The sequence below is a fragment of the Lolium rigidum genome, chromosome 4 (genome assembly GCF_022539505.1).
Source record: "Lolium rigidum isolate FL_2022 chromosome 4, APGP_CSIRO_Lrig_0.1, whole genome shotgun sequence".
Taxonomy (NCBI): Eukaryota; Viridiplantae; Streptophyta; class Magnoliopsida; order Poales; family Poaceae; genus Lolium; species Lolium rigidum.
In genome coordinates, this window is record NC_061511.1 from 132,892,482 (window position 1) to 132,905,740 (window position 13,259).

The window sequence follows — 13,259 nt, forward strand, 5'->3', positions numbered from 1 at the left end:
GAAGAACAATGCTAACCCTAACATATCTAATGATAACTACGTTGCTCGCCATCAAAAGCGCTTCAGTACGAGCAACGCATGAACAACGTGGGGCTTGTGCTGCCTAGATCGCAAGATGCGATCTAGGCAGCATGTCGCTTACCCGATAGAAACCCTCGAGACGAAGGAGTTGGCGATGCGCCGAGATTGGTTTGTTTTTGGGGTTGAACGTGAGTTGTTGTTTATTCCATAAACCCTAGGTACATATTTATAGTCCAGGGGACTTTCTAATGTGGGCATGCACTAAACCGTGCACGACTAAGATTCTATCTCTAAACTAAAATAGATCTAATATGTTACAGATACACGGGCAATTAAGCCCAACAGGCCGATTCATATAATTCTCCACGTATATTTCCTTAAGCCCATCTTGACTGCGGCCCACCTCTGACTCGGTCAAATCTTGGTGATAACAGGTATGACATGTCGAGAGAGTTCCGTGTGACCATGACGCGCCCGGGTTCGTTGTTCGGGCGTATCGTCATCCAAGGGGAGGACGGCTCAGTGTTTGTCCTGAACATCGGCGTGCACGGCTCGGCCACTGTCGTGTCTTTGGTGCGCGTCAGTGTGGCCACCTCCGTGTGGCCAATGTACATGGTGAAGATGTGGGCGCGTGGCCCGCTGCCGTCCTCGAAAGCGGACTGCAAGCGGGATGTCATGAGGGTGGCTGCCTATGCTTCTAGCAGCGCGTCGCCGGGCGTCGCCCCGGTTGAGGAGCTTAGGTAGTTCCTCGTGGTTCCGGGGCCATACCTCATCGGTGATGGATCTTCCAAGAAGCTGCGTCTCTACATTCACATATGCAAGCACATGTAGGTGTAGTTACTCTGATTAGTTGAAAAAACGGTCAGTTTGCTACAAATTACTCTACTAGTCTACTGCTATTTTTTTACGGAGTCTTGTTTATAATGTTGTTGTCTGGATGTTTCAGATATGTTCCAAATTGTTTGTAGTACTCCTTTCTATCCATATTATTTGCAACTAAAATGGATGTATCTATAATTAAAATATGTCTAGATACATCTATACTAATGTCAAGTAATATGAATCGGAGTAAGTAGTAATGCAACCTGGAAGTGATCGCTCCCACTCTACTCCCTCCATAATCCATACGGGTTTACAAGGGTATTACACATTTAAAAAACTTCAACTACTAATTCGGTCAACAAAATATGATGTATATATCACAAAAAATATTCTATTGAAAACTTCTTTTGAATATGGATCCAATGGTATAATTTTGTGGCATGTATCTTATATTTTGTTGACCAAATTTGTAGTCAAATGGGGATAGCGAGGAGAAGGAGACGAGGTGGACCGAAGGACTCGTATATTGCGGACCCACCTGTCTAAATTGTCCAAAAATTTGAGGATCCCAAATTGCCGCGCGTGGGAATTTTCAATAACCGAAATGTCCCCTAGTTTTTCGGATATAAGGCAAATGAGAAATGTCCTTTCTACCCCGTTGGTTTTATTAACTGTTATGCCTGAACACAGCGAGTGCCCAAGGGTATTCAAGGAACTGCATACAAAATGTCGGCATAACAAGCACTTTATCATCCTATTCACCCTACACATCCATTTTCCCCAATTTGACGTACCCTAGATCTTCCTCTGGTCACATCCACCACCACCTTAGTTCATCATCCTATTCACCGGACACATCGCCCCGGTGCTCCGGCCACCTCGTCAGCGGCATCATGGATGTAAGTAGTAGGATCCTATAGTTAAGTTCAGTTGTTTAGATCTTTAGCACGGTTGCTTCGAAAGTGTCTTAATGTATATGTAGCTTTGTTGGTAGAGCCCCCACATTTCTGCATTACGACGACATGAACTTTGATTTGGGCCATGTGTTCTCTCTGGGAAGAGATCGTTTGGCTGATGACGTCTGAGGCCAAGTCAATTATCCTTGGTCAATAAGGTTGAAGCCTGAAGGTCCTTTGTAGCTCATTATTTCCGATGAGTATGAACACGCTGCTCCAAGTAATATTGGCGTTCATGGGGATAGGTGTAACCAGAGTATGATTTGATCGGTTCTACCTGTCCCCATGATTCCCTTTGCAATTCCACTACTTATTGTATCAGACTCTTGCGAAGCTGCTTACTTTAGTGCCTTCTGCTCATACTACTGGTTGTGGTGCTTGCCTATGAGGCATCAATCCCTATAGATTGCACTTTGTCCTGTGATTAGGCTACCAGCGAGTGTTGAAAAGACAAATACTATTAATTGAGTTGATTGGTATCTAATTCTAACACTTTTTATGCTGCTTAAAACTATTGGTCCCTCTATCTCTTCATTGTATTGATGATGATGTGCTTGCAGTTGAGGCTTTCCTCAATGTTTTTATGAGGTTCTATATATATTTTGCAAAATAAGTTCTTGACACATTTCTTATTGCTAGATCTATTCACATATTTATAGTTGTTTGCAAATGAAAATTAATTCCCTCGTGCTCTTTTGATTGATACATGTTGTTATTCTTACTAGGGAACTAATAAGACACCTCCAGATGTGACCACGCTCCAGCCAAGCCCAGAAAGATCAATGTCAGTCCTGGCGCCCTCTGTTAGACATATATATATATATATCAGGCCGAGTGGAGGCTTATCATTTGGATCAGTTGATGGACATGCAACAAGTAATAGAAGAATTGTGGGTGAAATTGCCCCAAAGTTTGCCAGCGAATTGCCTCTGCGTCCAAATTTAAAGAGATACAAGAAAGACATCGGGCTCCTCTCAGAATACTGCACCAGAGTTGCGGTGAGTTCTTATTACCTCCATTTGCCTCCATCTATGTCTATATAAAGCTTTTAATTTTCAGAGATTGTCATTCTTATGCATGTTATTGCATGTCATTAGGCAAGTGTTTATGTAGACAAAATTCCTCCGCTAGTACAAGTAGCCTCTAGAATGTCACTTCAAAGAGCCCTTCTACTACGTCGATACCAACTCAGAAGACAATGGTTTAATGAACATCTGCTCAGTGAAAATTGATGGTGCTTATCGTTACGCCGACTTCACATTGTTGGAGAACCCCAAGAGGAAGGTATGATGAGCACAGTAGCAAGTTTTCCCTCAGTTAGAAACCAAGGTTTAATGGACCAGTAGGAAAAAGGCGTGACTTCTGAAGGTGTTGCTAGCTAACTAGTGGTAGGGCGCACTATCGGCGTCAGCAACAACGTGGAACCTGCACACAACACAACCAAAGTACTTTGCCCCAACTTACAGTGAGGTTGTAAATCTCACCGGTTTGCTGAACACAAAGGATTAGACGTATCGAGTGGAAGGAGATGTTTGCGTAAAAGTAAATAGAACAAGATTGTAGTAGAATTTATCAGTAAAGGAAACATGACCGGGGTCCAAAGTTCACTAGAGGTGTCTCTCCATAAAGATAAATAGCATGTTGGGTGAACAAATTACAGGTGGGCAATTGACAGAATATCGACCATACATGACAAGATGATTACTATGAGATTTGATTGGGCATTACAACATAATACATAGACTGTAATCCAACCGCGTCTATGAATAATAATCCACCTTCCGGTTATCGTCCGAACCCCTTTCAGTATTAAGTTGCAAGCAATAGATTATCGCATTAAGCAATGTATGTAAAGTAAACAATGGAATTACCCTCGGATAAAACATTTTTGGTTTCTCCCTAGTAGCAACAACACATCTACAATCTTATAAGTCATTGTCACTCTCCGAGAAAACTAGAGACATGAACCTACTATCGAGCATAAATACCCCCTCTTGGAGTCACAAGTGTCCACTTGGCCAGAGTTTTTACTAGCAATGGAGAGCATGCAAGATCACAAATAACATATGACATGAATATATAATCAATCTCAACATAGTATACAATATTCATTGGATCGCAGTAAACAAAACATATAGGATTACATAAAGATGATCTTGATCATGTAGGGAACCTCACAAGATCTATACATCAAGCACAAAGTGGAGAAGACAAACATCTAGCTACTGCTATGGACTCATAGTCCAGGGATGAACTACTCACGCATCACTTCGGAGGTGGGCATAGCGATGTAGATGCCTCCGGCAATGATTATCCCCTTAGGCTGGGTTCCAGGAATAGCTTCAGAACCCCCCGATATGGGTTTTGCGATGGCGGCCGCGACGGAACTTTTTGTGGATGGAGGCTCGGGTATCCAGGGTTTTCCCGAGAAGATGTATAAATAGGCGGAGGATTTAGGTCGGTGGGGTGCCTAGGGGGCCCACACCACCCCTAGGCACGGGCCACACCCAGGCCGCGCCATGGGGTGGTCTGGCCACCCTGTGGCACCTCTTCGACCCCCCTCTGGACTTCGTTTTTTTCGGTAAAATATTGACTTCGGATTTTGTTTCGTCCAATTCCGAGAATATTTCCTGTACAACTTTTCTGAAATACAAAAACAGCAGAAAACATGGAACTAGCACTGTGGCATCTTGTTAATAGGTTAGTGCCGAAAATCATGTAAAAGTGCAACAAAGTGTAAGAAAAACATATATGAATTGGTGTAAAACAAGCATGGAGCATCAAAAATTATAGATACGTTTGAGACGTATCAAAAATCCCATCAGGTCAATCAACAGTGTTGACTGGAACGCACTTGTGCAGCACTGGAAGGCATCTCATGGTCAGCTACAATCAGGCCTTCCAGCCAGTGGAACCGTTATTCCTGAAGGTGCTACTACCCTGCCGAAGGAAAGCCCTATCCGCTCTATGAGAAATGCTGACTGGAACAAACTCTTGGAGCACTGGAGTTTATCCCCAAATGATGGCCAGCTACTTTATGGCCCTGAAGCTGCTGGTAACTTTAATCCTGAAAGTGTTACTGCCATGCCAAAATTAAGCCCCGTCACCTCGATTAGCAATGCTGATTGGAACAGACTTGTGCGGCAATGGAAGGTATCCCATGGCCATGTACTCTCTAATCTTCCATCTGGTGGAACCTTCAATCCTTAAGGGTGTACCGCCATGTCAAAATATTGTCTCCTCCTATGTCAAGACAATTTTCCGATGTTACATGTTCTTCCAGCTGGTGGATCCTTCACTTGTGAAGGTGTGGTAAGTCTACGATTTCAACAGGGCCGAGAATGTGATGAAGCGTTGATACGTCCCAAACGTATCTATAATTTCTTATGTTCCATGCTAGTTTTATGACAATACCTACATGTTTTGTTCACACTTTATATCGTTTTGATGCATTTTCCGGAACTAACCTATTAACGAGATGCCGAAGTGCCGCTTGCTGTTTTCTCGCTGTTTTTGGTTTCGAAATCCTAGAAAGGAAATATTCTCGGAATCAGACGAAATCAACGCCCAACATCCTATTTTTCCCGGAAGGTTCCAGAGCATCGAAGAAGTACCGGAGCGGAGCCAGGGGGCCCCACACGCCAGGGCGGCGCGGCCAAGGGGTGGGGCGCGCCCCCCTAGTGTGTGGGCCCACCAGGCCCCCTCCGAGGCTGCCCTTCCGCTTACTTAAGGTCTCCGTCGCGAAAACCCTATCACGTTCGACGAAACCAGAGAAAACCTTCCAGAGCCACCGCCATCGCGAAACTCCAATTCGGGGGACAGAAGTCTCTGTTCCGGCACCCTGCCGGGACGGGGAATTGTCCCCGGAGTCATCTCCACCGCCGTCTCCACCGCCATCGCTATCTCCATGATGAGGAGGGAGTAATTCACCCCCGGGGCTGAGGGCTCCGTTGTAGCTATGTGGTTCATCTCTCTCTTTATGTGATCTAGTTGAATATCATCTATGTGCTACTCTAGTGATGTTATTAAAGTACTCGATTCCTCCTCCACGGTGTAACGGTGACAGTGTGTGCATCATGTAGTACTTGGCGTAGGTTATGATTGTAATCTCTTGTAGATTATGAAGTTAACTATTGCTATGATAGTATTGATGTGATCTATGCCTCCTTCATAGTGTGATGGTGACAGTGTGCATGCTATGTTAGTTCTCGGTGTAATTGTGTTGATCTATCTTGCACTCTAAGGTTATTTAAACATGAATATCGAATATTGTGGAGCTTGTTAACTCCGGCATTGAGGGTTCGTGTAATCCTACACAATTAGTGGTGTTCATCATCCAACAACAGAGTGTAGAGTGGTTCTATTATGTGATCATTGTTGAGAGTGTCCACTAGTGAAAGCAGGATCCCTAGGCCTTGCTTCCAAGCATCGAATCACCGTTTGTTTACTGTTTTGTTGCATGTTTAGTCGCTGCCATATTTTATTCAGATTGCTATTACCACTCATACTCATCCATATTACTTGCATCTCACTATCTCTTCGCCGAACTAGTGCACCTATACATCTGACAAGTGTATTAGATGTGTTGGGGACACAAGAGACTTCTTGCATTGTGATCGCAGGGTTGCTTGAGAGGGATATCTTTGACCTCTTCCTCCCTGAGTTCGATAAACCTTGGGTGATCCACTTAAGGGAAACTTGATGTTGTTCTACAAACCTCTGCTCTTGGAGGCCCAACACTGTCTACAAGAATAGAAGCACCCGTAGACATCAAGCACTTTTCTGGCGCCGTTGCCGGGGAGGAAAGGTAAAAAGCACTCACACACCGGATCCCGACAACGAAGCACTTTTCTGGCGCCGTTGCCGGGAGGAAAGGTAAAAGGCACTCATACTCCGGTCCCAGTGTAACTAAGTACTTTTCTCGTTGCCGTTGTGTGTGTGCTCGAAGCTATTTTCTTTAGATCCCGCAATTGCATCTTTTTGTTTCTTGTTTTTATTTTTCACTAGTTAGGCATAATGGAAAACAACAATGAGCTTTTTAATCTATTTCCTGAGTTAAGATATGAATTGTTTGATGCGAAAATTAAAAAACCTATGGAACCTTATCTACATGATAGTAGCAATGTTATTAGTATGAATGCAATTACTGCTAATGCTATGGAGAAATCTAAGCTTGGGGAAGCTAGTTTATATAAAAATAATCTTTTTTGCTCCTCAGCTTTGGAAGAAATATTTTGCTCTGATAATGCTTTATCTCCCATATGCGATAACTCTAATAATGCTTATGATATTGTAAATCCACCTGCTGAAAGTATTCCGTATAAAATACCTATGAAAATTCTTGAACGTGTTATGGATAACCGCTATGAAGGGGATGGAACTGTCCATCCTGGAGATCATTTACTGTTTTTACATGAATTATGCGGGTTATTCAAGTGTGCAGGTATCTCTATGGATGAAGTGAGGAAGAAGCTATTCTCTGTTTCGCTGTCTGGTAAAGCGGCGCATTGGTATAAATTGTTGAAGAATAGTCATTCTCTTGGTTGGGAGGAAATTGTATCTCTCTTTTATTCTAAAATTTATCCTCCTCATGAAGTGCATATTGATAGGAATTACATTTATAACTTTTATCCTCGTGATGGAGAGAGTATTTCTCAAGCATGGGGGAGATTGAAGTCACTAATGCTCAAATGTCCCATTCATGAGCTCCCCGCAATGTTATTATTAATAATTTTTATGCAAGGCTTTCAGGACATCACAAGGACTATCTGGATGCCTGTTCGGAGGGATCTTTCACAAACAAAGAGGTTGAAGCTAGGTGGGATCTTCTTGACCGGATTGAGGAGAACGCTGAAGGATGGGAGAACAACAAAGGTAAAGAGTCAGGTATAAATTATGATTATGAATGCATTGAAGCTTTTATGGATACTGATAAATTTCGAAATATGAGCACTACTTATGGTCTTGACTCTCAAGTTGCTGCAAATCTTTATAAAGCCCTTGCTTCTCATTTTGAATTGCCTAAGAAGAATTTCGATAAGTATCATGAACCTTTTAAAGAGGCTTGCATGAAGAATGAAATTGTTGTTAATGATTGCAATAAGCATGCTCAAACTCGTAAGAATGCTATTTCCTATAAGCATGTTAATTTTTGTGGAATGCATGGACCTTGTGGAATTAATCAAATCAAAGATGAATATTGCATCCATCATATTAATGAAAAAACTAGAAAGTGGTTTAGGGCTCTAGATGATCTTGGTAAAAAAGTTTGTGCCCTCTATCCTTTTATTTGTGAACTTTTCCATGGAGTGGGACATTTTAATTTTCAATGCTCCTCCAATGATAATTTGAACCCCATGAGTGCTGCAAATTTGTATTGTGATGATGAAATTACTCCTAATCAGCATGATGAACTTGCTTTATTTTTGTGGTGTGAAGAGCTATCAAGAAAAATCTCTTTGTTACAGATGAGTGATCTTGATATTGATGATGTCCTGCATGGGTGTTTTTCTTATTGCATTGATAATAGACATACAAATACTTACATACAAAATATTTTAGAAGATGACACCTTGCCAAAATATGATAGGACCGCTGTGTGTTTTGAACTAATTAATGAAAAAGAGGAATCCTCCCAAGTTTCTTCTATTGTTTCTGAAAGTAAATCAGGTTATGCGGACAAGCCACCCTTCAAGCCTCTTCCTCCTAAAGAAGGGAACGAGGAGAAGGAAGAGAAGAAGAAGAAGAAGGGAACGAAGAAGAAGAAGAAGAAGAAGAAGGAGAATAAAGAGAAAGAGGTAACGGCATATCCCCGCGTGAATGAGATAACGATAGGTAACCGTAAGTATGTTGCTCCTAATGATTATTATGATAATGAATCTGAGTACAATGATCTTCCTATGCCCTTTACCTACATTAGTGATCATGATTTGAAAGAGCACACTATTTTTGATATTGCAAATCTCTGGGAAACTAATTCTGAAAATGATGATGATAATAATTGTCATAGTATCAGTGCTATCCATGCTTCCTCCCATAATGATATAGAAAACTCTAAGCTTGGGGAAGAGGTGTTTGAAAATCCTTTTGCTACTGATCATTATGTGTTTGATACATCTCCTTCTTGCAACAATGATGGTATGGTCACGGATGAACCTACTGTGAAAGATAACTATTCTATTTCTTATGACGACATTATGCCTCCGACCTTTGATGATTATAAATAATGCTATGATATAAGTTATAACTATCCTTATGAAACTTGTCATAGTTATGATTGGATTGCCAAAAACAATTCCCTTAATATGCAACTTGTTTACCATGTTCAAATTCTTGATAATAATCCTCCTCCAATTACTATTAATGAGAATAATTCTTCTTATGCCAAAATTAATGATACTTCTATGCATATGAACCATGATAAGAATGTTTTAAGTGATGGGTATATTGTGGATTTCATCAATGATGTTACTGGAAGTTATTATGAGAGAGGGAAACATGGTTATAGGCATCTTAATAATATTAAGTTTCCCCTCTTTATGTTGAGAATCTTGAAGCTACTCGTGTTTTATCCTCTTATGCTTGTCACTTTGTTCTTCATGAATTCATTTGTGTACAAGATTCCTTTGCATAGGAAGTGGGTTAGACTTAAATGTGTTTTGAATTTGCTTCTTGATGCTCTCTTTTGCCTCAACTCTTATTTCTTGGGAGTGCATCATTGAAATTATTGAGCCCATCTTAATGGCTATAAAGAAAGAACTTCTTGGGAGATAACCCATGTGTTTATTTTGCTACAGTAACTTTGTTTTATATTTGAGTCTTGGAAGTTGTTACTACTGTAGCAACCTCTCCTTATCTTAGTTTTGTTGCATTGTTGTGCCAAGTAAAGTCTTTGATAGTAAGGTTCATACTAGATTTGGATTACTGCGCAGAAACAGATTTTTGCTCTCACGAATCTGGGCCTAATGCTCTGTAGGTAACTCAGAAAATTATGCCAATTTACGTGAGTGATCCTCAGATATGTACGCAACTTTCATTCAATTTGGGAATTTTCATCTGAGCAATTCTGGTGCCTCTTTAAAATCCGTCTTTACGGACTGTTCTGTTTTGACAGATTCTGCCTTTTATTTCGCATTGCCTCTTTTGCTATGTTGGATGGATTTCTTTGTTCCATTAACTTCCGAGTAGCTTTGTGCAATGTCCAGAAGTGTTAAGAATGATTTTGTCACCTCTGAACATGTGAATTTTTGATTATGCACTAACCCTCTAATGAGTTTGTTTCGAGTTTGGTGTGGAGGAAGTTTTCAAGGGTCAAGAGAGGAGGATGATACAATATGATCAAGAAGAGTGAAAAGTCTAAGCTTGGGGATGCCCCCGTGGTTCATCCCTGCATATTTCAAGAAGACTCAAGCATCTAAGCTTGGGGATGCCCAAGGCATCCCCTTCTTCATCGACAAATTATCAGGTTTCTTCTCTTGAAACTATATTTTTATTCGGTCACATCTTATGTACTTTACTTGGAGCGTCTGTGTGCTTTTATTTTCGTTTTTTTATTTTCATTCTCTGAATAAATTCATGCTTGTGTGGGAGAGAGACACGCTCCGCTGGTTCATATGAACACATGTGTTCTTAGTTTTTAATGTTCATGGCAAAGGTTGAAACTGCTTCGTTAATTGTTATATGGTTGGAAACGGGAAATGCTACATGTAGTAATTGGTATGATGTCTTGAATAACTTGATACTTGGCAATTGTTGTGCTCATGATTAAGCTCTTGCATCATATACTTTGCACCTATTAGTGAAGAAATACATAGAGCTTGTTAAAATTTGGTTTGCATGAGTGGTCTCTCTAGAGTCTAGATATTTTCTGGTAAGGTGTTTGAATAACAAGGAAGACAATGTATAGTCTTATAATGCTTGCAATATGTTCTTATGTGAGTTTTGATGTACCAGTTCATGCTTGTGTTTGTTTCAAATAACCTTACTAGCCTAAGCCTTGTATTGAGAGGGAATACTTCTCGTGCATCCAAATCTTTGAGCCATACACTATGCCATTTGTGTCCACCATATCTACCTATTACATGGTATTTCTCCGCCATTCCAAAGTAAATTGCTTGAGTGCTACCTTTAAATTTCTATTCTTTACCTTTACAATATATAGCTCATGGGACAAATAGCGTAAAAACTATTGTGGTATTGAATATGTACTTATGCACTTTATCTCTTATTAAGTTGCTTGTTGTGCGATAACCATGTTTCTGGGGACGCCATCAACACTTTGTTGAATATCGTGTGAGTTGCTATGCATGTCCGTCTTGTCTGAAGTAAGGGAGATTTACCACTAGTTGAATGGTTAGAGCATGCATACTTGTTAGAGAAGAACATTGGGCTGCTAACTAAAGCCATGAAGCATGGTGGAAGTTTCAGTTTTGGACAAATATCCTCAATCTCATATGAGAACATTAATTGTTGCTAATTGCTTATGCATTAAAGAGGAGTCCATTATCTGTTGTCTATGTTGTCCCGGTATGGATGTCTAAGTTGAGAATAATCAAAAGCGAGAAATCCAATGCGAGCTTTCTCCTTAGACCTTTGTACAGGCGGCATAGAGGTACCCCTTTGTGACACTTGGTTAAAACATATGTATTGCGATGATAATCCAGGTAATCCGAGCTAATTAGGAAAAGGTGCGGGCACTATTAGTATACTATGCATGAGGCTTGCAACTTGTAGGATATAATTTACATAATGCATATGCTTTATTACTACCGTTGACAAAATTGTTTCTTGTTTTCAAAACCAAAGCTCTAGCACAAATATAGCAATCAATGCTTCCCTCTGCGAAGGGCCATTCTTCTACTTTATTGTTGAGTCAGTTTACCTACTTCTTTCTATCTAGCTTAAAAGCAAACACTTGTGTCAACTGTGCATTGATTCTTACATGTTTACCTATTGCACTTGTTATATTGCTTTGTGTTGACAATTATCCATGAGATATACATGTTACAAGTTGAAAGCAATTGCTGAAACTTAATCATCCTTTGTGTTGCTTCAATGCCTTTTACTAAGAATCTATTGCTTTATGAGTAACTCTTATGCAAGTCTTATTGATGCTTGTCTTGAAAGTACTATTCATGAAAAGTCTTTGCTATATGATTCAATTGTTTAGTCATTATCTTTACCATTGCTTTGAATCGCTGCATTCATTACATATGCTTTACAATTGTATTGATCAAGATTATGATAGCATGTCACTTAAGAAATTATCTTTATTATCGTTTACCTACTCGAGGGCGAGTAGGAACTAAGCTTGGGGATGCTTGATACGTCCCAAACGTATCTATAATTTCTTATGTTCCATGCTAGTTTTATGACAATACCTACATGTTTTGTTCACACTTTATATCGTTTTGATGCATTTTCCGGAAATAACCTATTAACGAGATGCCGAAGTGCCAGTTGCTGTTTTCTGCTGTTTTTGGTTTCAAAAATCCTAGAAAGGAAATATTCTTGGAATCGGGCGAAATCAACGCCCAACATCCTATTTTTCCCGGAAGGTTCCAGAGCATCGAAGAAGTACCGGAGAGGAGCCAGGGGGGCCCACCAGGCCCCCTCCGAGGCTGCCCTTCCGCCTACTTAAGGTCTCCGTCGCGAAAACCCTATCACGTTCGACGAAACCAGAGAAAACCTTCCAGAGCCGCCGCCATCGCGAAACTCCAATTCGGGGGACAGAAGTCTCTGTTCCGGCACCCTGCCGGGACGGGGAATTGCCCCCGGAGTCATCTCCACCGCCGTCTCCACCGCCATCTTCACCGCCATCGCTGTCTCCATGATGAGGAGGAAGTAATTCACCCCCGGGGCTGAGGGCTCCGTTGTAGCTATGTGGTTCATCTCTCTCTTTATGTGATCTAGTTGAATATCATCTATGTGCTACTCTAGTGATGTTATTAAAGTACTCTATTCCTCCTCCACGGTGTAACGGTGACAGTGTGTGCATCGTGTAGTACTTGGCGTAGGTTATGATTGTAATCTCTTGTAGATTATGAAGTTAACTATTGCTATGATAGTATTGATGTGATCTATGCCTCCTTCATAGTGTGATGGTGACAGTGTGCATGCTATGTTAGTTCTCGGTGTAATTGTGTTGATCTATCTTGCACTCTAAGGTTATTTAAACATGAATATCGAATATTGTGGAGCTTGTTAACTCCGGCATTGAGGGTTCGTGTAATCCTACACAATTAGTGGTGTTCATCATCCAACAACAGAGTGTAGAGTGGTTCTATTATGTGATCATTGTTGACAGTGTCCACTAGTGAAAGCAGGATCCCTAGGCCTTGCTTCCAAGCATCGAATCACCGTTTGTTTACTGTTTTGTTGCATGTTTACTCGCTGCCATATTTTATTCAGATTGCTATTACCACTCATACTCATCCATATTACTTGCATCTCACTATCTCT